The 26,782-nt window shown below is 36.6% G+C and overlaps 1 pseudogene; it reads left to right on the top strand.

Annotated features, from left to right (window-relative positions):
• The first annotated feature begins 6,765 nt into the window (after positions 1–6,765).
• Positions 6,766–26,782, top strand: part of LOC146944319 (uncharacterized) — a 59,725-nt pseudogene continuing 39,708 nt past the window's right edge.

Genomic DNA, 26,782 nt, shown 5'->3' with positions numbered 1-26,782 from the left:
TAGAAGAATTGAATGTAATTTAGGTTCTTTATTTTTGTCTATTCATGATTCTTATTATTTTGGTTTTTCTTAGATTTTCCTTACAGCGGAGACAATCTTATTTAAGACACTTTGAACAACTAGAAGATTTGAATGTAATTTAGGTTTTTATTTTTATTTTTGTCTATTCATGATTTTTATTATTTTGGTTTTTCGTAGGTTTTCTTTACACCGGAGACAATCTATTTAAGACACGGTCAAAATAAACATCGACATTTCCTAACATATTTTGGAAGGGGTTCTGTTCACTTTCCTCAAAACCCTCTCACGCGTCGTCTTTACTTGCAATTAAAGCATTCCGCTTTCTATGAGATTTAGGATGGGAAGGAAATATGAGAGGACTAAGGACAACGGCGAAGCTATAGTAATTTTTACGAGGGGGCCAAATGCAAAGAATTTTTTTTAGCCAAAGAAAAATTATCTTTTTTAAAAAATTATAGGCTTAATAGCTCATTTGGTCCCTCAATTAATTTCTAGTTTTCATTTTGGTCCCATATCTAATAAAACGCACGTTTTGGTCCTTCAATTATATCTCCGTCGGTCAAAAAAATCCCAAACGTTAACTAAATTCATTTCCGTTAGTTTTTTGCCACGTGGCCAAATCTTGGTGATTGATGTTTTTCATCCTCCTCCACCGTTGATGCCTTTCACCTTCTTGTTCGTAAAAAAATTCCAGAAGCAAAAAAAAAATTCATGGATTTTCATCCTTCTTCTTGTTCCAAAAACCCAGAAGCAAAAAAATCAATTCATAGAACAACAACATCAACATCAACCCAGAATCATCATGTGTGTTTACTGCTGGAAAAAAAAACCCATTTTTTGGAAGGAAAAAAAACCCATTTTTTTGGGCGTGTGTGTTTGTTGTTGTTTGTTGATGGCAGCTATGAAAAAAAAGAAACCCATTTTTCTGGGTGTGTTTCTTCCTTTTCACAAACCTCATCAGATCCTAATCTCACCATGTCAAAATTACAATCACAAAACCAAAAATCAAAAACTAAAAAACGAAATCGAAAGCTTTTGTTGCATAATCGATTTTGGCTGTGGCGTTTTTAGCTTTTGCAATTGAATCAGAATCAAGAATTGAGCTGAATCCACTCTGATAATGCTTGAATCAGTGTGAAGAATTGAGCTAGGGTTTTTGCGATTGTGATTCGTTCATTTGAGGAATTTTTGGTGTTTACCTACTCGCACCATAGAAGAAGACGGCGACGAGAGCGATGCCGGCCAATGTCGTGAAGAGCACCGCCGTCAGAGAACTTGACAAAACGTCAGAGAAGCCGTCAGAGAACTTGGCAGCCGTGAACGAGAACTTGGCAGCGGCGACGCCGTCAGAGAAGCACAGAGAAGATGAGATGAGATGAAGTTACTTGAATACCCCTGCCACAATTGTTCTTCGTTTTCTTCTCAAATGATTTTGCAAAACGTGATTTTGAGAAGTGAAGGTGAAAACAAACAAGACTTTGTTGTTTTGTTTTGATTTGGTTTGGTTTTCAATTTGAGGATTGATTGATTTGAGAATCATATTTAATCTGAAGCCAGATTCATATTCTTGTAGTTTGTTCTTGTAAGAATTGAATTATATTCATTGATTCAATTCTAGTAACAAAGATGAATAAGATGTTATTTAATTCAAGAAACCCAGATGTAGTATTCATGTGAATAAGATGAATTGAATTATTTATGGATTCTTCTATTTTGAAGATTAAAAAAAGGTTATGAATTGTAATGGGTTTGTTTCGATTTTTAATATTGAATATTGAGTTTACAGGTTTTTGAGAGGAGCATAGATAATGATTGAGTTTTTTAAAAAAATAATTTGAGTTTTCGAATTTACTGGGTTTTTGGGTTTCAAAATTTGAAGTTTGATGAATGTTGATAATGTGATGTTGAAGATGATGAACAAGAGAGATGGAGAAGATGAATAAAGGGAAAAGTAATTAGTTGTTGTTGTCTCACGGTAAGATAAAATAGACATTCATGATCCAACGGTCTTCTTTTTAAAAAATAAATTGAATGGTTTAAATTAAAGAAATTCATAGGGTCTATGGTGGACCACTCTTAATGTTGGTCCACCATAGACATTTGGGGTTAAACTTAACGGCTTGGGATTTATTTGACCGACGGAAACAAATTTGAGGGACCAAAACGTGCGTTTTATTAGATATGGGACCAAAATGAAAACTGGAAATTAATTGAGGGACCAAATGAGCTATTAAGCCAAAATTATATGTTAAATTTAAGGGTTAAATATGTTTAATCTCTATAAAATTAGGCTTCAAGGAGACAAATACATTCATAATTGAAAATTTTCTAAATAGACTAACAATTTATTTTTCAACATCAACAAATAAGCTATTTGTGTTAAACTATCGTTCATTTTATTTGACTATTGATAATTTTTGTTGCAAAAAATATGTTCACTGTAGTTGTTGTAGAGACCGTCAAAATAAGACAAATAAGTCTATTAATCAAGTAATTATTTTTTTAATATTTAAATTTATGCTAAGTTTTAGCAAATGAGTTTATTTACGTAGCTAAAAATATATTATTGGGGTTGCTAATTACATTAATATACCTAGTTATTCAATATAAATAAAAATTTTGGGGTAGCCAAAGCTACCCCTCAGATACAAAAGGATTCGCCCATGACTGAGGAAGGACGCGAATTTCATACCATGTTTGAGATTTTTTGAGAGGCATGAATAGACTAATATTTTTTTGCTTATTTTGGGGAGTATGATGAAAAAGACAAGTGATTTGTTGAATTTTTCAAAGTTGTCTAAACTACTCAAAAGACCTCAACATTCATTTGTTGAGTTTCCCATATTAAGGTGTTTTAATGCTTTGAAAATCCTCTCATTATATTCTCTTTCTCCACCTATCTTTTTTTCTTCACTATTTTTTTTTTTTCAAATTGTTTATTAACTAGAATTCATTTTTAAAACGAATGAGTAAGGTGTTCGAGATAAACATTTTGAGAGATATGAGAAAAGGAAAAGGGAAAGAAAGGAAGGCAACCACGTACCACCATAACATTCCAAAGCTCCACTTCAAGACATGATGTAGTTCCTTCAATTAAGCCCTAGTGGCAGTCGACCTCCCTAAAATTGATACTAAATTATGTCGTATTACTACCACTTTAATCAAACTACCAAACAAGCTTATCCTCTTTTTGACTATCCCATTATAACCGTCACATGTGTTAAAACAATTGTTCCAACAAGAATGACACTTTCAATTTTTAATATAATTTAAATTATTATTTTTTCGATTGCACCCACTAATAATTAAAATTATAAACATTAGTCTCCGTTGGTAAGGACAATGCATAATATATGCAAGGTCCGGGGGTTCGAATCCCTTGAACACCACAAAAAAAAAATTATAAGCATTACTCCCAAGTATTTTTTTTTTTTTTAACGAAATCACTCTCAAGACACATACTAAGAGAACTAAAAGTGAAAATTTCATATTGAATAAAACAATATTTTGGCTTTTAACATGCTGAATGCATGACTTTTAAAAAAAATCTATATTAAATTCTTTAACATGTTTCTTAAAGACATAAGTTAGTCTTTGCCATTAAGAAAAACAACGTAATAAATGTATTTTTTCTTCTTCGGAGAGAATAATAAATGTATCTTTTTTAGGTGTAAATCGGATATTTTTTATGGGCAATTGTAGAAATTAATCTCTCAACTCTTTAACATCTTTTTTAAATGTATCTTCGGAGACAAAAGTGTTATTTTAAGAGGCAAAAAATGAAACAACCAAAATTCATTTTTTTTTTTTGAAAGGAAACAACCAAAATTCATGTATCATCGGTATTGAACAAGAATAAATTATTTGCCGATTTTTTTTTAGAGGAAAAAATATATTTATATATATTATAAATGTATTTTTGAAACACCCTTTTGTTGAAGGCTCTTCCGAGAACCAAGAGTCAACCAAACATATCATGTGCACAGCTCGTGGTGAATAAATGAAAATGTATTTTGGCTTATCTAAAAAAACATGAAAATGTGTTTTGGTTTGCAAAGGTACAGTGTTATGTAAAATGTAGTTTTGGTTCGAAAACACAACAAAATAGGTGCATTGGCTTGATTCTAGACAAGCCATTAATAGCTCAATTCGATTTTACTTCATGAACGGAATTATGAACAATCTTACTAAAGGATCTAGTATGCCTGCACATTCAAGTTTTTCATTCGCTAGAAGGTGATAGAAAGCATGCAATGATCACTTTAGCTATGGATACTTTAATCAACTTGATAAATATATTTTGACACATAAATTTGATATCAAAATGTGACAACAATTTATATGGGTAACACACTTTAAATATATGATTAATCACGTTGAGTAGATGATTAATGAATATAATATAACAAATGTTGCAGTCATTAAGAATCAATACAACAAAATTAATTATAGGTTTGATCGTCATTAACCACAATTTTCAAGTGTATATTTGAATTCAAATTATGGTTGTTGAGTTTTGACTTAAAATTTAATGTTTGTGTTTTAGCAAAATCATGGTACTATTTAGGAAATCGTGGCACGATTTTGAATCAACAATTTGGAGTTATCGAATTCACAACAATCGGTACCCACCGTGGGGCAAGGGAGAAGCTTGTCAAGTGAGCATCATGGTTACAAAAGGTTACATCTTGGAGATAAAATCAAACATGGTTCAACAGAAGTGTATGGAAGCATTGAATAGTAAGGCGGTGATGTCGGGCAACGTAGCACAATCAAAGAAGGTAAAAGGTTAAAAGAGGAGGTCATGATGGTGATGTTGTGGCGGTGATGTGTGCTTTTAAAGGTCAAGTTCTGTATGGAGTTGTGGAGGTAACAATACTCAAGTTCAGCCTTAGAAGCAGTGATGACAGAGTGAAAGGCATAATGGATTTACACGTTTGAAAGTTGATGTTTAGTCTTCCACTAGTGACATTAAGAAGAGACAAATTGAAGATACCGAAATGGTACAACTATGGAGACCTTGGGTGATATGCTCTAGTTGTGAGTGAGGGAATTCTTCAACATGACGAAAGACATTTTGGGGGTTCACGAATGTATAACACGACTTGTGGGATTAACTGAAAAGACCAAGGGTAATTGGAGGCAAGTGAATCTTCAGGATGACGGATTTGATCACTCTGTGGAGCTGAAGAGATTATGGTGTAGACTTGTGGAACTACCTAAAAGTTCTAGTGTAGTTGAGTGCAAGGATCTTCAAGAGGGCGGGAGCCGTTCCGAGGTTTTAAGAGGTAAAGGTGAAAGCTTGTGTGACTATAAAGTGTAGTTGGATGCAAGTAGAAGAATCAGACTTGGAAGCTTGTGGGACTACCAAGTGGTTAAATGCAAGTGGAGGTGGTGTGTAGATCAAGGTTCAAGCAAGGATTTGGACTTGATGATTTTGTCTTGAGGAGTAGTCAATGCAAGGTTAAAGAGCAAAGTGATTGATGTTTAAATTTGCATTACCACAAATTTAGAGTCAAGGTGGAAAATTGTTAAGTTTTGACTCAAAATTTGATATTTGTGTTTCAGTAAAATCGTGGCACGATTTGGAAAATCATGACACGATTTTGAATCAACAATTTGGATGAAGAGAGAAGAGGTAGAAGTGTGGTATTTCGATAGGTGGATGCAGACAACTTTAACAACTTCATTGATATTAGTTTTTTGATTGATTTACCAATATGTGGCAGATTGTTCACCTGGTATCGGGGTGACGGTGTTTCGATGAGCAGGTTAGATAGATTTTTGGTGTATGCAAAATGGTGCAACTCTTGGCCCAATTGTATACAAGTGGCACACCAAAGGGGTCTATCTGACCATGTTCCCTTGGTGTTGAGTGTTGATGATGAAAATTGGGGACCTCGCCCATTGATGATGCTAAAATGTTGGGCAGATTATCAAGGTTATGCAGAATTTGTTCGTGGTAACTTGAACTCCTTTATTTTGGATGGCTGGGGCGGACATGTGTTGAAAATGAAGCTTAAAATGATTAAAAATTCCCTTAAGGCTTGGCATCAACAACACTCAAAAAATATCGAAGCCAAGATTGTGGAAGTTAAAAATCGAATGTCTTCCCTAGACTTAAAAGGGGACGAATTTGATTTGCTGGAAGATGAATCTAAGGAAATCCGTGAGTTAGCTGTTGAATTGCATTCTTTGTCCCGTGTGCATACTAGTATGAATTGGCAGAAGGCGAGGATGAATTGGGTTAGAGAAGGTGATGCAAATTCTAAATTCTTTCATAATATGATGTCAAACAGACAACGACGGAATTCTCTACATTTGATTCACGTTGATGGAGTTCTTGTCGAAGGAGTTCAGAACATTCGTACGGCTGCCCTTAATCACTTTGCCAATCAGTTTCGAGCTTCAGAGGGTGTTCGGTATGGGATTCAAAGTTTAAACTTCCGCAAGTTGTCTTATGCTCAGTCAGGTAACTTGATTCGTCCGTTTTCTTTGGAAGAAGTTAAACAGGCTGTTGGGGATTGTGAGAGTTTCAAAAGTCCCAGGCCGGATGGTATTAATTTTGGGTTTATTAAAGATTTTTGGAATGAGCTGAAAGATGACTTTATGAAATTTCTTCTAGATTTCCATCGTAATGGGAAATTGACGAAGGGTGTCAACTCCACTTTTATTGCTTTAATTTCGAAGGAGGCTAGTCCTCGGAAGCTTGCTGATTTTTGACCTATATCTTTAGTTGGCTGTATGTATAAAGTTTTGGCAAAGGTTCTTGCAAATAGGTTACGTTCTATCTTGAGTTTTGTGGTGTCAGATAATCAGTCAGCTTTTGTGCGGGGTAAACAGATTCTTGATGGCATTCTTATTGCGAATGAGGTAGTCGATGAAGCAAAGCGTATGAAGAAAGAATTATTATTGTTCAAAGTTGATTTCGAAAAGGCCTATGATTCGGTTGATCTTAATTATTTGAATTCCGTGATGCTTAACATGAATTTTCCAACTCTTTGGCGGAAGTGGATAATGGAGTGTGTCGGAACAGCTACTGCTTCGGTCCTTGTGAATGGGTTCCCGACAGATGAGTTCCCTATTCAAAGGGGGCTTAGACAGGGGGATCCTTTGTCGCCATTTTTATTTTTATTGGCGGCAGAAGGATTTGATGTTTTGATGAAGGCTTCAGTGTCGACAAATTTATTTAATGCCTATGGTGTTGGAGCTCAACGGGAGGTCAAAATTTCTCATCTACAGTTTGCTGATGACACTATTATTATTGGTAAAATGTTGGTTGAACGTTCGTACCATTAAGGCGGTGTTGTTATTACTAGAGGAGGTGTCAGGGCTGAAGGTAAATTTTAATAAGAGCATGTTGATAGGTGTAAACATTCCTCCAACTTGGTTGTCAGAAGCGGCTTCAGTGTTGAACTGTAAAACTGGTACAATTCCGTTTATGTACTTGGGTTTACCTATTGGTGGAGATAGTAGAAAACTCAGTTTCTGGAAACCGGTAGTGGACCGAATTATTGCAAGATTGTCGTTGTGGAATAATAATTTTTTATCGCTTGGTGGCCGTCTGGTTCTTCTGAAATCTGTCCTATCCTCTATCCCAGTTTACTTTCTTTCCTTCTTCAAGGCACCTACAGGTATAATTTCTTCTATCGAATCTATTTTTTTTTTTTTGGGGGGGGGGGGGTTGTGAGGTCTCTAAAAAAATTGCTTGGATAAAATGGGATTCAATTCGTTTACCTGTGAATCGAGGTGGTTTAGGGGTGCGAAGGTTAGGTGAATTTAATTTGTCTTTGTTAGGGTGATAAGTGTTTAAAAGTGATATATTTCGCATAGGAGTTTAGGCGTTTTAGTGACTTGTTTTGCAAGATTCTCTATGGAAAACTCCAAATATTGTGTTAATATGTCATTTATGCTTTTGAGCCTTAGTCTACCCTTTTTGTGCAGGAAATTACAAGCAAGGAGCAAGAAATGTCAAAGTTCAAAGAAGCTACGCCATTAGCGTGTCCTACGCTATTGGCGTGATAAAAAAATGCCAAAGGTCAGAGGGATACGCCATTAGCGCACCTGGGGCGTGGATCTGGAGCACTCTTGAAGAGTACGCTAATAGCGTATTCTGAGCTATTAGCGTACAATGTCCAGAGAGCTACGCTATATGCGTACCTGGAGCGTGGAAGCAGAAGCTGGGTTTGAAGAGCTACGCTATTGGCATATTTCACGCTATTAGCGTAAATGCTCCAGAGAGCCACGCTATTAGCGTGGCTGGAGCGTAGCAGCAGGGCAAGAACAACGTGGCAGGCTCCCATTGGCCAAATTATAGGCCGCCTTACCACGCTATTAGCGTGAGTTGCGCTATTAGCGCAGGTGCAAAAACACAGGCCATTTAAATAGCATTTTTACCTCTCTTTTAGGTATTCACTATTCCATTGAAAACATTTTACACATTTCTAGAGAGAGGTTAGAGCTATTTCATAGAGAGAAACACAAAGCAAGTGATTAAGGAGTAGATTCAACCCTAGATTCATTGAGACATCAAGGATCTTGGCATGGAATCTTCATCTTTCCTTCATTCCTTGCATTAGTTTACATGTCTATATGTAACTAACCTTCTTTGTAGTATTGAGGTAACTATCAAGCTATTATGTAATCTTTTGATCTTTTAATATATAAGGTTCTAGCTTAATGATTCAATATTGTTGTTATTCTTGCTTTTAATGCTTTCAAAGAGATTCAAGATGATTTGGACACAAACTCTTGAATCTAGAACTAGAATAACAATCTATCTTATGTTATATCACTCTTGACAAGTTTGTAAACCTTTGATAATTACTTTTAATCAAGATTTTAATGCTTTCGGATACTTAATCAGGCTGGACACGGTCGATTAAGTTATCCGATCGACTTTGTTATCGTTTAAGGAATTTGGACACGAATGTTTAAACGCTAACTTGGAAATAACGATGTCGCTTTGGACACGAAGGATATTGTAGAAATGATTGTAATAATATTGGTTATAAAGCTAGAGTCTGTTAATCGATCGAGAGATTGCTGCTGTTATGCTTGCTCGTTATCTTATACCGCAAGCGAAATAGTTCGATCCCCTCTCGTTTTTACTTTAGTGTCAAACATGGATATAGTGTTACACTCAAACAAATTATATCCAAACCCTTAATGTGAACGATTGTGTAAATGCTTATGATTAAACGTAACTCCCTGTGGAAACGATCCTATATATACTCACGTGTACATAGTTATATGACATGTAGGAAAAATCTTACATCAAAATGGCGCCGTTGCCGGGGAGAAACGGAAATTTTTATCATAATTATCGAAACAATTTTGTCATGTTAAGTCAATTTTGCACAAAATTCTTTCATGCATATACTTATACACATATATCATTCATTATTTTTTTATGCTAACCACCTGGTATAGTCTTGGTGAACTTTGTTTATGCGAGGTACCGTTGATAAAGAAGACCTACAATTTGATCCTGAAATTGAGAAAACTGCTAGGTTACTTAGAAAGCAAGCAAAGGAAGCTAGGAGATTAGCCAGGCTGGCTCAGCCGGAATCTTTACTTTTTATTCCTTCTCCGTCAGGTTCGGTGCATACTATATCACTAGGTGATTCTTCATCACATTCTTCTGCACATTCATCTCCGAGGAGTGATCCAGAAGTAGTCATGGCTAATGAAGATGAGAATGCTCTACCTATGTGGGTTAGTCCGAGGAGGCTAGCTAATCTTGGCAACCGTAATGCCAAATCTTTTGAGCTGAAGTCTGGGTTGATAAACTTGATAACTCATAACCAGTTTACCGGTATGGATCATGAGGATCCATATAGACATCTTACCAACTTCTATGTTACCGCCGGTACACTTGGTATGAAGGAAGATGAGGAAGAGGGTGTGTTTGTGCAATTGTTTCCTCATTCTTTGATCGGGAAGGCTAAGGAGTGGTATCTTGATCAACCAACTTCTTTGATGGAAAATTGGGGTGAGCTAGAGAAAGCATTTCAAGAAAGGTTCTTTCCGGAGGATAGGCATCTTGAGGCTAAAACTTCAATTACAACTTTTGCTCAAGGCCAAAGTGAGACTCTTTGTGAAGCTTGGGAGCGCTATAAATCATTGCTAAGGAATTGTCCAAAGCATGGTTTTGATAGCCAAATGCAACTATATCTTTTTCGTCAAGGGCTACAAGACATGTCCAAGACGATGCTAGATGCAAGTGCTGGAGGTTCTATTGCTTTGAAAAACCCAGCTGAAGCTGTCAAAATCATCAACCAAATGGCGCTCAACACAAGAAAATCTTCTCACAATCGGAATCCTAATCAAAGGAAAGCCGGTATTCTTGAACTTGAAGCAAATGATGCGGTCTTAGCTCAAAATAAGCTTCTCACTCAACAATTAGAAGCTATGCAAAAGGAGATGAAAGCTATGCCTAAACAAATTCTTGAATCTCTCAAGCAAGAAGGAGGAACCGCTCAAGTCTATACTTGTGGACTTTGTACGGGGGATCATCCCACCGGCTATTGTCCCGAGCCCGGTTCTTTTGAAGGGGAAGAGGTCAACTATGTGGGAAACCAACAAAGGCCTAACCAACCACAACAAGCCGGAACCTCACAACAAAATCCGGGTACTTCCAACTTCCAAGGAAGGTATCCGGCCAACCAACAAAGACCTTGGAGAACACCGTACAACAATAACTATCAATATCCACCATCAAACTACTACCAACAACCTTACCAACAACCATTCAATAATCAATACCAAAATCCACCACCAAATAACCCCCAACAACCGAATAATTCCCAAAGCACCGAGGAGGTCTTGAAACAATTCATGCAAGTGTCCATGGCTAACCAGAAAAACACCGACGCGTCCATCAAAGGCCTTGAAACGCAAGTTGGTCAGTTAGCTCAACAAATGGCTCAAGGTCCTCCACAAGGTGGAGCTTTCACCGCTAACACTCAACCAAATCCTAAGGAGCACAACAAGGCATAGCAGTCAAAAGCTATAGCTACAAGGAGTGGGAGAGTAGTAGGTATATGGGTAGGTGATGATATTGTTGTTGAAGAAAAGGATGATGAAGTTGTCAATGAGGAGGTCAAAGAGGAGTTCGAGGAGGATAGTGTAGAGATAGAGGAGGAAGTGTATATAAAGAATAAAGAAGCATTAGTTGAAAAAGAAAAAAATCAAAAAAGAGATCTAGTGGTACAAGAGGAGTTGGAGAGGAAGAATAAAGATGTGGGGAGAGATAAAGGGAAGAAACAAGTAGTTGAGAAGCAAGAGGTGGCTCAACGCTTACCATACCCACATGCTCCATCGAAGAAAGACAAAGAGCGGCAATACGCAAGGTTTCTTGAACTCTTCAAGAAGTTGCAAATTGATATACCATTCTCGGAAGCCTTGGAGCAAATGCCGGTCTATGCAAAGTTCATGAAAGATATCCTTTCCAAGAAAAGAAGAATCAACGATGAAGAGACGATCCAAATTGATGCCAATTGTAGTGCTATTATTCAAAGAACGTTGCCTAAGAAAGAGCAAGATCCGGGAAGAGTCACTCTACCGGTAGCTATTGGCACAACACGTGTAGGTAAAGCACTACTTGATCTTGGATCAAGCATCAATCTCATGCCTTTGTCCGTTGCCAAAAGAGTTGGTGACCTTTGTATAAAGCGGACTAGGATGATGTTGCAATTGGCCGACAAATCCTTTGCAAAACCACTAGGTATGGCCGAAGATGTTCTTGTAAAAGTGGACAAATTTATTTTTCCGGCTGATTTTGTGGTTATGGATGTCGAAGAAGATGAGGATGTGCCTATCTTAATGGGAAGGAATTTCATGCAAACGGCTCGGATGATGATTGATCTTGATGATAATATCATGAAGGTCAAGGTAAATGATGAAGAGGTTACCTTCAACATCCGAGAAGCTTTGAAGTACTCGAAAGACAAGGGTGCATGTTTCAAAATGGATGCAACCGAAGAAGTCATCTTGACTACTCGGAAGCAAGTGCACAATAGAACACCCCTTGAGAGTGCTTTGGTGGACGCACTCAATGCTATTGATGAAGACGAAGCAAGTGCCATTGAAGAGTGTTTAAAGGAGCTAGATTCCTTGAAGGAGGTTCTTCCTAATCAAGCCATACTTGAAGATTTGAAAGAAGAATCCAAGGAAGAAGCCAAAGTTGATGACACCAAGGTAGAATTAAAAATTTTACCATCTAATTTGAAATATGTTTTTCTTGAGAAAGATGGTACAAAACCGGTGATCATTAGTAGCTCCTTGTCCATCGATGAAGAAACAAAGTTGGTAGAGGTTCTCAAGGCCAACAAGGAAGCGATAGGGTGGAAGTTATCCGACTTGAAAGGGATAAGTCCATCTTATTGTATGCACAAGATCATGATGGAAGAAAACTTTAAACCGGTAGCACAACCGCAACGCCGCTTGAATCCAAACATGAAAGAGGTGGTGCGAAAGGAAGTAGTGAAGTTGCTTGAAGCTGGCATGATCTATCCTATCTCGGATAGTGCTTGGGTAAGCCCGGTTCAAGTAGTTCCCAAGAAAGGAGGAATGACGGTGATCACTAATGATAAAAATGAGTTGATCCCAACTAGAACCGTCACCGGATGGAGGATGTGTATAGATTATAGAAGACTCAATCAAGCAACAAGGAAGGATCACTTCCCCTTGCCCTTCATGGATCAAATGCTTGAAAGACTCTCCGGTCAATCCTTTTATTGCTTCCTAGATGGTTACTCCGGTTACAATCAAATCGCCATGAATCCAGATGATCACGAGAAGACAGCTTTCACTTGCCCCTTTGGTATTTTTGCTTATCGAAGAATGCCATTTGGCTTGTGTAATGCACCCGCAACTTTTCAACGGTGTGTTCAAGCAATCTTCTCCAAACTTATTGGTAAATGCATGGAGGTGTTCATGGATGATTTCTCGATTTTCGGTTCGTCATTTGATACGTGTTTGAATAGCTTGGATACCGTGCTGAAGCGGTGTATTGAAACTAGCTTGGTGCTCAATTGGGAGAAATGTCACTTCATGGTTACCGAAGGTATTGTCCTTGGTCATAAGATTTCTTCAAGGGGTATCGAGGTAGACCAAGCAAAGGTCGATGTCATAGGAAAGCTTCCTCCACCGGTAAATGTCAAAGGTGTGCGGAGTTTTCTTGGTCATGCCGGGTTCTATCGGAGGTTCATCAAAGACTTCTCAAAGATTGCAAAGCCTATGAGCAACTTTCTCAACAAAGATAAGTCTTTTGTTTTTGATAATGAATGTCTTGATGCATTTGAATCTTTAAAAGAAAAGTTGACCACCGCACCAATAATCATTGCTCCTAATTGGGATTTAAATTTTGAATTAATGTGTGATGCAAGTGATTATGCTGTTGGTGCGGTCTTGGGTCAACGTAAGGACAAAATTTTTCATGCTATTCACTATGCAAGTAAGGTTTTAAATGAGGCACAAATCAATTATGCCACAACTGAAAAAGAGTTACTTGCAATAGTATATGCAATGGAGAAATTTCGTTCTTACTTTGTAGGTTCCAAAATTGTTGTTTATACTGACCATGCAGCTATCAAGTATCTCCTTACTAAGTCCGACTCAAAGCCTAGACTCATCCGGTGGATGTTGTTGCTTCAAGAGTTTGACTTAGAGATCAAGGATAAGAAAGGCACGGAGAATCTTGTAGCTGATCACCTTTCAAGGTTGACAAACAATGAGGTAACCAAGAATGAACCGGAGGTTCGTGAAGAATTTCCAGATGAACGGTTGCTAGCAATCAATGTGAGACCGTGGTTTGCCGACATGGTGAACTACAAAGCAACCGGGTTCATTCCGGAAGATTTTGAATGGCAACAACGCAAGAAGTTCCTTCATGATGCTAACCACTATGTGTGGGATGAGCCTTACTTGTTCAAAATTGGAGCGGACAATCTCTTGCGTAGGTGTGTGGATGATGAAGAAGCAAAGAAGATCCTATGGCAATGTCACAATTCCCCCTATGGAGGTCACTTCAACGGGGAGAGAACCGCCACAAAGGTACTTCAATCCGGGTTCTATTGGCCAACTCTATTCAAAGATGCCAACTTACATTGCAAGCATTGTGATGAATGCCAAAGAACCGGATCAATGTCAAAAAGAAATGAGATGCCTCTACAACTCATCCTTGAAGTGGAAGTGTTCGATTGTTGGGGTATAGATTTTGTTGGCCCTTTCCCTTCATCATATTCAAATGAGTACATCTTGGTCGCTGTTGATTATGTGTCAAAGTGGGTGGAAGCCGTAGCATCGCCTAAAGCCGATAGCAAGACGGTGGTGAAGTTCCTAAAGAAGAATATTTTCACCCAGTTTGGTACACCAAGAGTGCTTATTAGTGATGGAGGATCACACTTTTGCAACGCACAACTTGCCAAGGCCCTAGATCATTATGGAGTCAAGCACAAAGTAGCATCACCGTATCATCCGCAAACGAATGGACAAGCCGAAGTTTCTAACCGGGAGGTCAAACGCATACTTGAGAAGACGGTCTCTACATCTCGGAAGGATTGGTCGGCTAAACTTGATGAAGCTTTGTGGGCATATAGGACTGCATACAAGTCTCCTATAGGCCTCACTCCTTTCCAAATGGTTTATGGCAAATCTTGTCATTTACCGGTCGAGCTCGAACATAAAGCCTTTTGGGCATTGAAGTTCCTAAACTTCGATCAAGAGAAAGCCGGTGAAAGAAGAAAAGTTCAAATGCATGAGCTTGAAGAATTGAGAAATCAAGCTTATGAATCTTCAAAGCTCTACAAAGAAAGGACCAAGAAGTATCATGACAAGAAGATCACTCTGAGACAATTCATGCCGGGACAAATGGTATTACTTTTCAATTCAAGACTGAGGTTGTTTCCGGGCAAATTGAAGTCTAAGTGGTCCGGACCTTTCATGGTTAAAGAGGTCAAACCGTACGGAGCTGTGGAACTTGAGGACCCAGTCACCAAAGCCAACTGGACTGTTAATGGGCAAAGGCTTAAGCCCTACTTCGGTGGTGAAATTGATCGGTGTTTGACGACGGTTTCACTAATCGAGCCATGATTTCTTCAAAATGTGTCAAGCTAAGGACGTTAAACAAGCTCTTGCTGGGAGGCACACCCAGTTTTGTAAGTATTTTTATGTTTATTGCATATAGTGGTAGTACATATACATTTACAAGCGGAATGAAAAACTTTGAAAAACTGATCCTGAAGCCTCACGCCATTAGCGTATTTTTCGCTATTAGCGTGGGAGCTCCAGAGAGCTACGCTAATAGCGTGGTTTTGGCGTGAGGGAAAAATTTTTGTGGGCCCAAGGGGAGTAACTCCCCTTAACTTCCCACAACCCACTCCTCTTATTCCTTTTACGGTTTCATTCTTCCCTTTCTCACTCTCACACACAAAAACTTCTCTCACTCACACACTAACCCTAAAAATCAAAACCCTTTTCTTTTGGGTCAATTGGTTCCAAGCATTCATCTTTACATCATTCATTCTATTGCTTGCATCCAATCACTGCACTAACAGGTTTGATTCTCTTCCTATCTTTGTTCTTAAATTTGAAAAAAAAAAAAACCATGCTTTTGACATGATTAGAGATGGTTAGGTTAGGGTTAGAGTTTGGATTTGTGAATAGAGATTGTTCTTTAATGATAATAGTTGGAAAAGGAACAATAATCATAACCCACATGCAACAAACATTCATCTTTTGATTTTGACCCATTTTGTAAATTTGAAAAACAAGGGTTTTGAATGATTTGTGTGCCAATGTTGTGATTCTGATTCCTTTTCATGATTCTATTGTGTTTTAGAGACATTGGATGAAACCTAGGGTTGAAATATGCTGGGTTGTGCTGAGAAATTGCAGGAACAAAGATTTTGAAAATTTGAAAATTGCAGGAACGAAGAAGTACGCTATTAGCGAAATATACGCTATTAGCGCAACTTTTCCAGAAAAATTTCGCTAAAAGCGTATCCTACGCTAATAGCGAAAGTTTCCCAGAAAAATTTCGCTATTAGCGTGACTGGCGCTATTAGCGTAGTTCTTCGTACTTGCCCAGATTTTCAAATTTTTTGATATTTTTAAATGACCAATTGTAGTTTGTGCTAATATTTTCTATGCAATATGTTGGTGTTTCCTGGTTTTGTTGCAGATGGCACCGAAAAATGTTGAAAAAACTACCGGGACTAAGCGTCCTAGAGGCAAAGGTGCCTCTTCCTCTGCTGCACCTGCAATCCCAAACCGTTTCCCCACCCCTGCCCACTCTGCCAGGTTTAAGAAGATGGCACAGTACAAAACCTGGCACGAGAAAACCTTTGACATTCACCCTAGTGGTGAGCATTCTGATATGCTCCACATTTTCACTGGTCGCAAATGGACCAAACTCCTCGTGCCCGCAACCGAGATTAACACCGACCTAATCAGGGAGTTCTATTGTAATGCTGTCCCTGATGCCTCACCCGCTACCTTTGCTGAGACTTTCTCTTGGACTTCTTACGTCCGAGGAAAGCAAATCCCATTTGATAGGGATGCAATCAATGATTTCCTTGAAAATGCTTTAAACCTTGAGCCATCTGAGGACCCCACAATGCCCACCTTGTGTACCTATGCTAAGAGAAACGCTCAAGGAAATTGGAAATATCAGCAAATTGAGCGTGATATAATGAACAAGGGTAGGCTATTTGTCAAAAATGACAAGGGAGAGATTAGGCATGCACTTACCAAGGAGATGACCGCTACTGCCCGCTTAATTTTCCAATTCCTTGTCCACAATGCCCTTCCAAGAGCCCATACTTCCGATGCCCCAAAAGCAGTTCTACCACTCATCTGGTGCATTATGAAAGAAGTGCCTGTTGATATTGCTCGCATCATTGCTAATGAGATGAAGGCTGTGGCTTTGAAAGTTGCCACTGGTGCTAAGAAGGTGGCATTGTTCTACCCGGGTTTGATTATGGGATTGCTGAAGGCTAATGGAGTGCCTATTTCTGGACCCTATGATGAAGATATTGAAGGGGCCATTACTGACACTCATATTCGCACCTGGGAGAAAACAGAGCAGAGGGCAGCCCAATACCATTTCTCTGATGATGAAGGTGGCCCATCTGAGGGTGCTGGTTCTTTTGACTTTTCAGGTTTACAGACCTTTATGCTGGAGCAGCAGATGCATAACCAGTACGTGAGGGACCAGAACAGCTTCTTAATGGACCAGAATGAGGCAATTTGGAGGAGCAACATGGGCATACACCAGGACCTCTACAATGCTCACATGCATCCGGGAAATGCTGAGTACCCGGTTATGACTCCTGAGCAGTACCAGGCTTATGTTCATTGGCCTGAGGGCAGGCCAAATCCTTATGTGGGGGTGGCTGATGCTGTTGATGATGAGGCGACACCTGATGATGCTGGAGTCGTGGGTGATGATGATGATGTGTACCAGGATCTTGATATGGATGATGCTGGAGAGGATGATCAGTGATCTGTTGGATTTTTAGTGATGTTTTTCTTTTTGCTTTATAACTCTTCGTTTTTATTTCATGTTGGAACATCTGTTTATTTTGGTTGTATTTTGTACTCTTCAAGCACTGTGGTTTTTAGTGCTTGATTTGTTACTTTGTTACTTTGTTACTTTATATTTGGTTTAATAACTTAGTTTTTTTTTTTTTTGGTTTTTAAATTATGCTTTGGATGAAATTTTTGTTTACATCTTGCTTGTGTCTCTCAAAAGAAAATTGCTCATGAACAATAAATCTTAAAGTGCTCCATGGAGCCATGTTTGAGCAAAAGCAGGTGAGTGATAATGATATTACTTGTGATAAAGCGTAAGGCCAAGGTATTGGTTTTCTTTTACTCTAGGTTTTTAATAAGAATTTGAAACTTGTACTTTGCACAAAATATATATCATTTAATTCTTTTCATAGACATAAATATTTTTGAACCACTTAGTACTTAACATAAATGTGAGGTAGCTTTAATCTGTTGTATATATGCTGGAGACCAATAATCACCGTCTAACTTGTTTTAGTTATGTTAAATCTGATAATTATTTTGAATTGTTTGAAAGCATGGAAAGGATCAAGGCACTTTTTGAATTGAGAGTAACCTACTTGACCACATAAAGCCTACCTGTGAGAAGAGCGAGTATCTGATACCCCAATCCGAGCCTAATGAATCAAGTCCTCAAACATGAACTGTCAATATTCATAAGCACAATGCTTGTTGAATTTGCCTGAAATTTTTCAAAAATCCAGTTCATGGTTGAATCTTATAGGACTTTGATATTTTTACTTTGTTGAACCCTTAACCTTTTTGTACTTTGTCCCTTGCCTTAGGATAGGGGAACATTCAATTAGAGTTTTTGTTGTATTCAAGTTGGGGAGAAAAAGGAGGCATTATATGTTAAGTTCTGGTGAAGTTGTAAAATAACCTGACAACATTGAATCAAAAAAAAAAATTGTACATTTGAAAAAGAATAGAAAAGAAAAGAAAAAGAAAGAGAAAAATCAAAAATAGAATAAGTTGTCAAGGTTATAAGTTTGATTGTTAATCACCAAAGGTTTTAATTCTTGGTAGGGAAGTATATGGATTTCAAGTTGTGATACAAAAAATGTTCCTCTTTGATAGGCTTTCTGATCAATTGCCCCACATATGACATTTCTTTTGTAGCCCGGCCAAGTTATAACCCTTGCAAGACCTTTTGATCCATGCTTTTATGCTTTTTGAGACGATATTTGGATGGACACCTAACTTAAATAGGATGTTAGCATGATTGTTGGATGTGTGTTCATTACCTCATTCATTGTTATCATTATATTGCATTTACTTTCAAAGAAGTGTGTTAGGTGTGGTTCATAGATAGATATGTTTATGTTTTGAAGTTTATGATGTATAGTTTGTGCTTAGGACATTTTTCGCATTCTTAGTTTGAACCTAGAGTAGCGGAGGACTTCATGCTTGTCCACGCGATCATTTTTGAATCACCATTTGTTTATTTTTGTTTTGAATTGTTTGACATCATGTTGAAAACCTTGTCCAAAGCCTTGTTAGTTTCCTTTTCAATTGATTTGTTTGAGGACAAACAAAAAGCCAAGTTGGGGAGAGTTTGATAAGTGTTTAAAAGTGATATATTTCGCATAGGAGTTTAGGCGTTTTAGTGACTTGTTTTGCAAGATTCTCTATGGAAAACTCCAAATATTGTGTTAATATGTCATTTATACTTTTGAGCCTTAGTCTACCCTTTTTGTGCAGGAAATTACAAGCAAGGAGCAAGAAATGTCAAAGTTCAAAGAAGCTACGCCATTAGCGTGTCCTACGCTATTGGCGTGATAAAAAAAATGCCAAAGGTCAGAGGGATACGCCATTAGCGCACCTGGGGCGTGGATCTGGAGCACTCTTGAAGAGTACGCTAATAGCGTATTCTGAGCTATTAGCGTACAATGTCCAGAGAGCTACGCTATATGCGTACCTGGAGCGTGGAAGCAGAAGCTGGGTTTGAAGAGCTACGCTATTGGCGTATTTCACGCTATTAGCGTAAATGCTCCAGAGAGCCACGCTATTAGCGTGGCTGGAGCGTAGCAGCAGGGCAAGAACAACGTGGCAGGCTCCCATTGGCCAAATTATAGGCCGCCTTACCACGCTATTAGCGTGAGTTGCGCTATTAGCGCAGGTGCAAAAACACAGGCCATTTAAATAGCATTTTTACCTCTCTTTTAGGTATTCACTATTCCATTGAAAACATTTTACACATTTCTAGAGAGAGGTTAGAGCTATTTCATAGAGAGAAACACAAAGCAAGTGATTAAGGAGTAGATTCAACCCTAGATTCATTGAGACATCAAGGATCTTGGCATGGAATCTTCATCTTTCCTTCATTCCTTGCATTAGTTTACATGTCTATATGTAACTAACCTTCTTTGTAGTATTGAGGTAACTATCAAGCTATTATGTAATCTTTTGATCTTTTAATATATAAGGTTCTAGCTTAATGATTCAATATTGTTGTTATTCTTGCTTTTAATGCTTTCAAAGAGATTCAAGATGATTTGGACACAAACTCTTGAATCTAGAACTAGAATAACAATCTATCTTATGTTATATCACTCTTGACAAGTTTGTAAACCTTTGATAATTACTTTTAATCAAGATTTTAATGCTTTCGGATACTTAATCAGGCTGGACACGGTCGATTAAGTTATCCGATCGACTTTGTTATCGTTTAAGGAATTTGGACACGAATGTTTAAACGCTAACTTGGAAATAACGATGTCGCTTTGGACACGAAGGATATTGTAGAAATGATTGTAATAATATTGGTTATAAAGCTAGAGTCTGTTAATCGATCGAGAGATTGCTGCTGTTATGCTTGCTCGTTATCTTATACCGCAAGCAAAATAGTTCGATCCCCTCTCGTTTTTACTTTAGTGTCAAACATGGATATAGTGTTACACACAAACAAATTATATCCAAACCCTTAATGTGAACGATTGTGTAAATGCTTATGATTAAACGTAACTCCCTGTGGAAACGATCCTATATATACTCACGTGTACATAGTTATATGACATGTAGGAAAAATCTTACATCATAGGGAAATGGTGCTGGAGGTTGTTGGTTGATAAAGATGGATTGTGGTATCGTGTCTTAAAGGCACGGTACGAGGAGGTGAGTGGTCGAATTCAGGAAGGAGGGAGAGAGGTGTCTGGTTGGTGGAGAATGATGTGTAACGTGAGGGAAGGGGTAGGATCAGGAGTAGGTAATTGGTTTGATGATAATATTAGAAGGGTGGTAGGAAATGGTAGTAGCACTTTCTTTTGGACTGATAATTGGCTGGAGGAAGTTCCCTTAAAAATTCAATTCAGCCGTCTTTATGATTCGGTGCATAAGGAGTGTTCGGTGGCAGACATGGAGCGCTGGGGGTGGGAAGAAGGCGGAAATGGGTGGGTTTGGAGACGGCGGTTGTTGGCTTGGGAGGAGGAGAGTGTTAGGGAGTGTATCACTTTGTTGAATAACGTTGTTTTGCAGGTTAATATTCAGGACCATTGGCGGTGGTTACTAGATCTTGTTCATGGCTACACGGTTTGTGGGACTTATCGTTTTCTCACAACTATTGAAGAACGGGTGGCCGATGGTGCAATTATTGATGTGTGGCACAAATTGGTTCCGACAAAAGTTTCACTTTTTGCTTGGCGTCTCCTACAAGACAGAAATTCCTACGAGATCCAACCTGGTGCGTCGTCATGTTCTTCAACCAAACGACAATTTATGTGTTGGAGGATGTGGTCTAATAGAAACGACGGATCATCTCTTCATAGGATGCGAATCATTTGGAAGTGTCTGGTTTTTAGTTTGTCATTGGATTGGGTTTTCTTTTGTTCCTCCAGGTTAAGTTAAGGATCATTACCCACAGTTTATTCACTTGGCGGGTTTGCCGCGACCTACACACTTTTATCTTAAAGTTATTTGGCTTGCTTGTGTTTGGGCAATATGGAAGGAGAGAAACAACCGAGTTTTCACTGATACGGTTATTGATCCTTTCCGTATTGTTGAAAAAGTAAAGTTAAATTCTTTCCTATGGCTATCTTCGAACTTTGAGCCTATTGCTTTTGTTTTTCACGATTGGTGGAGACATCCACTTCTTTGTATGGGTGTCTTGTAATTTGTTTGGTGCTTTATTTTTAGGTGGTGGCATCTTTATTAGGTGTTGTGGTGTTGTAACAGATATTAGGTGATTCATCACTTTAGCACACCTTGTGCGGGGTGAATCACTTTGCTTTTGAGCAATATATTCCATTTTGATTTGTTAAAAAAAAAAAAAACAATTTGGAGTTACCCGAATTCATAACAATGGTTAATGAATAACATGTATATTTGACACTCATAAAACATGTATATTTAAGCAGAATTTTGATGATTTTTGTTTTTGTTTTGAAGAAGCTAAATAACCCACCTAAATTGACATTGAGGAGAATCGAACATGACACCTTAAAAAGAAACACACTCCAAGATCTCAAGTCAAAATATCATCATGCCAACCCAAGTGAGTTTTTGATGATTAATATTAGATAAATAAGTTACAATTATCCACCTTGAGTCTAAATTTGTGGTAATGTAAATTTAAATACAATTAATCATAAAAATAATCGTTAATGAAGTTAAAAATTATGATTAATTGTGTTTAATTGATGATTAATAAGTTACAATTATATTCATTAATCATATGTTTGTTTTGAAGGTGATTAACACGGTATATAAACCATGTTAGCCATATAAATCGTTGAATTTTGATGTAAAATTTGTGTTAAATATACCAATTTAATCAATTTAGGTTACCCGGGAGATCAATATTTTATTGAAATTCCCATATTCATGGAGTATTGATTAATTAAACAAGACCCCTTGATAGTTTTGTCAAAAAAAAAAAAAAAAGACCCCTTGATAGTGATGGCCAAAAGATTGCAATATTCTGGGGATAGATACGTATAACTATAATGAATTGGAAGCACCCTTTTCATGACCATATTAGACCAAGTCTTGTTTGAGAGTTTTTTTTTTAAAGGTCGTCTTGTTTGAAATTTGTCATTATTCTTTTTTGAGCAAAAATTTGTCACTGTTCTTTTTTTTTTTTTTTTTTTTTTCTTTCAAGAATTTGTCATTATTCTATCAATAACCATAGGACAAATATCATCTTTTTCTTGTTAGTTTTCCGTCCTATTTCTTTATTGTAGTGTTCCTATTTAATTGACATTAGTAGTGAACACTCGATCAGGGCAATTTTTCTTAACATAAAGAATGTCTATGGAGTAATAATTAGAAGTAGTGATCACATCAAATAAACATCTTGTTATGTTGATTTAATATTAAATTGGACTCTGTCCTCGTGAGCTTAGCTCAGTTGGTATGAACAATGTATAAAATATGCGGTCCGGGGTTCGAATCCCGGCCACCACCAAAAAAATATATTAAATTGGACTCTTTCAAGATTTTTAGGACTCTTTCAAATTAAATTGGACTCTTTCAAGATTTTTAGGACTCTTTCAAGATTTTTAACATGAAAATGTTTTTTGATTTAAAAAATACATAATCCTTAAAAAAAGCATTGAAATATTTTTTAAGTATTCAAAATGGATTTTAATATAATTTTCGATATCGATAACTTGAAAATAACACAATTAATTGTTCTAAAAAACACGATTAATTAATGTCTAAGGTATTTGAAAGATCAATCTCATTTTGTTTGGGAGATAATCGAAAGATCAATTCAATATCTATTTATGTTTAAAAAAAACCAATATCTATTTAACTTTAAATAGTTAATTTGAAGATGTACTATTCCATTTATCATCTGTTTTTTTTTACAGATAATTTATCATGTGTTAGATAGAGTTATATTGGAGAATGAGGAGAAAGACACTAAGGAGAGTGCTGTTACTTGAGCCACAAGTAACACAGTTACGTGGACTGCAAGCTATTGCTTTAGTTTGTATCTTAAGTCATTGCACATATCATTGTTGCCTATAAATAGTTGATGTAACTCCACTTCACAATTAATGAACCAATTTTCCATTTGTTGCATTTCATAACAAGTTAGATACTAATTAGAATTAGTTCAATATTGTTTACTAGTTGGTTAATGAACTCCAAATAACAAATTGTTCGTGAGAGTCTGAGTTCAATTCTAAGGTGAAATAATTCTTGATCAGACTTTACTTTCCTTCCGACCGAACTTTGAATCGGAGCTCACTTGCTATAGTAACCGAAGGTTAACATTAGAAAAAGAAAATTGTTTACTGGTTAGCTATGATTAGTTTTTTTTTAATAGAGGAATTAGCCATGATTCGATAAAAGTTTGTTATATTACTGATTATACCTTAGGATTATTATATAAGGTACTTCATATACTCGTTGTATCACAACTTATCGACTCGGATCACTCACAAAATGACCATTGTTATGTCATAAACGAATAAGACACGTCATAAAAATGAGACGAGTGACCAAAGTTTTAAAAAAGTTCAAATTCTTAAAATAAATAAGTGGACAAGGGTGCATTGAAACATTTTTTTTTTGAAAGCCGCGTCACAAACTTTTTCATTTAGTTTTGCCATATTTCACAACATTTTGTCTTGTGAAAGCTCGACTTTCTTAGTCAGCATTTCGAAGCAAATTGATTTGTCTCAAATGTTCAGCAAAATACTAGAGGTATAGTTTTGTGCTTTAATGATTTACTAGTAAAAACACCCGTGCTGACGCACGGGTACAATTTAAATTTGAGTATTAAAAGTTAATTCATAGATTAATTAGGAAGATGAAACTTAATTTTGATTTACTTAGTTGCTGGAATTGTATAAATAAAAATGGGATATTGCAAAAAGGAGGTTATAGTGAATAGCGAAAGATATATATAATACTGGAATTTACAATGAAAAAATAAAGTTATAGATAATGCCAAATTGTTTTGGTTATGGTTACATAGTAGAAATAAAAAACAGAGAATTATGGATTATCATAAAAAAAAAACATGAGGTATAGTTTTGTGCTTTATTGTAAATGCCGCATGAGGTAACATTTTTTTTTCGAAATGCCGCGTCACAAACTTTTTCATTTAGTTTTGCCATATTTCACAACATTTTGTCTTGTGAAAGCTCGACTTTCTTAGTCAGCATTTCGAAGCAAATTGATTTGTCTCAAATGTTCAGCAAAATACTAGAGGTATAGTTTTGTGCTTTAATGATTTATATTCATTGCATTTCTTTAGACTAAGTTCATTGAAAAATCTTATCAAACTACTTTTTTTTTTCCTACAATAAAAACAAATGCAGAAAATCTTCACCCTATCCTTTGAAATAAGAAGAAGCACCATGTATTGAACAAATCATGCAATTGTGGTGGGGTTTTATTAAAAGAATATGTTAAATTATAAGTGGAATTGGTAGGATACCAAATGGGGCTTCCTTTGGGCATAGCTTGGGAGCAAAACAGTGACCCCATTTGATACCCGAGGCAAATGCACACATACAAAAGGTGGACCCTAATTGATACCGAAGGCAAAATCCTTATTAAGGATTGGATTTGGTTCATACGCTTTAGAAGAAAAAATAGGAGAAAAAGAGAACACAGTAAATTAATATAAAAGCTCAATAGAAAAATAAAAATGGGAAAGACAAATAACTAGGCCAAAACTACCTCACCTTCGTATGTCTCTTTAAGCTTATGTTTGATATCACGGTGGATATGACATAATACAATGATTTAAAGTGATTTTTCAAAAGCTAACTATAAAAAGTTAAATCACGATGATTTTGTCATACCTACGAGATATCCAACACACACTAAATCTTGCAAGTGACCCCTCTTTGTAAAAAAATTGATTCCCCTCTATTATGTGATTCTCCTTAGACCTTGGGTGAGCGACAAAATGACATAAAAAAACTCATAACAATGGTAGATTAGGGTTTTCTCTTTGAGGAATATGCTTATGATGAGTTAATTTTTGTTTTTTCCATACAAATTAAAAAAAAGTTTAAATATGTTTTTTTTTTTTGTTAATAGGTTAAACAAGTTTTTAGTCCATCTAAATATAACAACTTTAATTTTCACTCATGCTAATACAGACCCAAGTCCTTACAATAAGGAGAATATTCTAAGTCACCACATACTTACCAACTTGAGAAAAGTTATTTTGACAATTAAAAAATTGTCGAACATCGTATGAAAACACAGCTATATCATTAGATTATGTTTTTTTATTGATTTTCCTTTCTCTCTTCGTCTAATCGACAATTGGTTTGAGTGTATTGTGATATTGTGTCTATATATGATGCCCGATTTGTGATGTTTGAAACGTTAACAATAGAGATAACAAAATAGACAAAGGAGAAAGAGAGCAGGTTTTCAATAATGTGAATAACACAACTTATCAAAATAAGGGTTACAAAAAGAATATATAGTAAAAACATCATAAGACTAGATTAGACTACTAACTTAGAAATATAAAATGTCCAATGACACAAACTCAATACACTATTATCTAACACAAATAATACTGCTCTATCACCAACCTAGGACACAAAACTAAATGGAAATACAATCTTAATCGAAATACTATAACAAATTTCAACTTGTTCCTCCATGGGTTCTTGTACATGTCTAGGGATTATTCTAATTTGGTGATAGAGTTGAGGAATCTAATTTTTCATTTTGATAAAAAGACATGAATTACCTATGCTCTATGCTTGTTTCTAATGCTAGTTTTCACAAGAAATGTTGAATATTCACGAAGATATTACAAAAATGGGTTTGACTTTGAAATCAGTGTTTGACAAATATGTATTGAAGTTCAGCATTTAAGAGAAAAATCTTTTAACATAAATAATATTTGTTCTAAATCTGTTCTAAATTTTAACATAAATAATATTTGTAGTTGCACGCAGAAGATATCTAAAATGAAAAATGTCCGAAATGCACTTTGCCCTAGTGGAACTGCTAATGAAAAATCTATACCACATTTTGTGACCAATAATACAGTATATGCTAGAGGGTTGGTGAGAAATACTAATCTGCTACTATGACATATTATTGATGAGAGATTTGGCCCTGCATGTCAACATCTTCTGAACCTTTTGCAGATTGTATTTTTCATCATGATTCATGGGGTAGCCTTCACAGAACTAAACCACACTCGAGAGTTCCACACAGTAATCCTTAACCACACAATGTTATCAAGATTTTATAT

Source organism: Medicago sativa, chromosome 2 (genome assembly GCF_051527215.1).
Source record: "Medicago sativa cultivar Bolivia chromosome 2, Bolivia_mono, whole genome shotgun sequence".
NCBI classification, from domain to species: domain Eukaryota; kingdom Viridiplantae; phylum Streptophyta; class Magnoliopsida; order Fabales; family Fabaceae; genus Medicago; species Medicago sativa.
The sequence above is the reverse complement of the archived record's forward strand: the minus strand, read 5'-3'. Positions and strand labels throughout refer to the sequence as shown.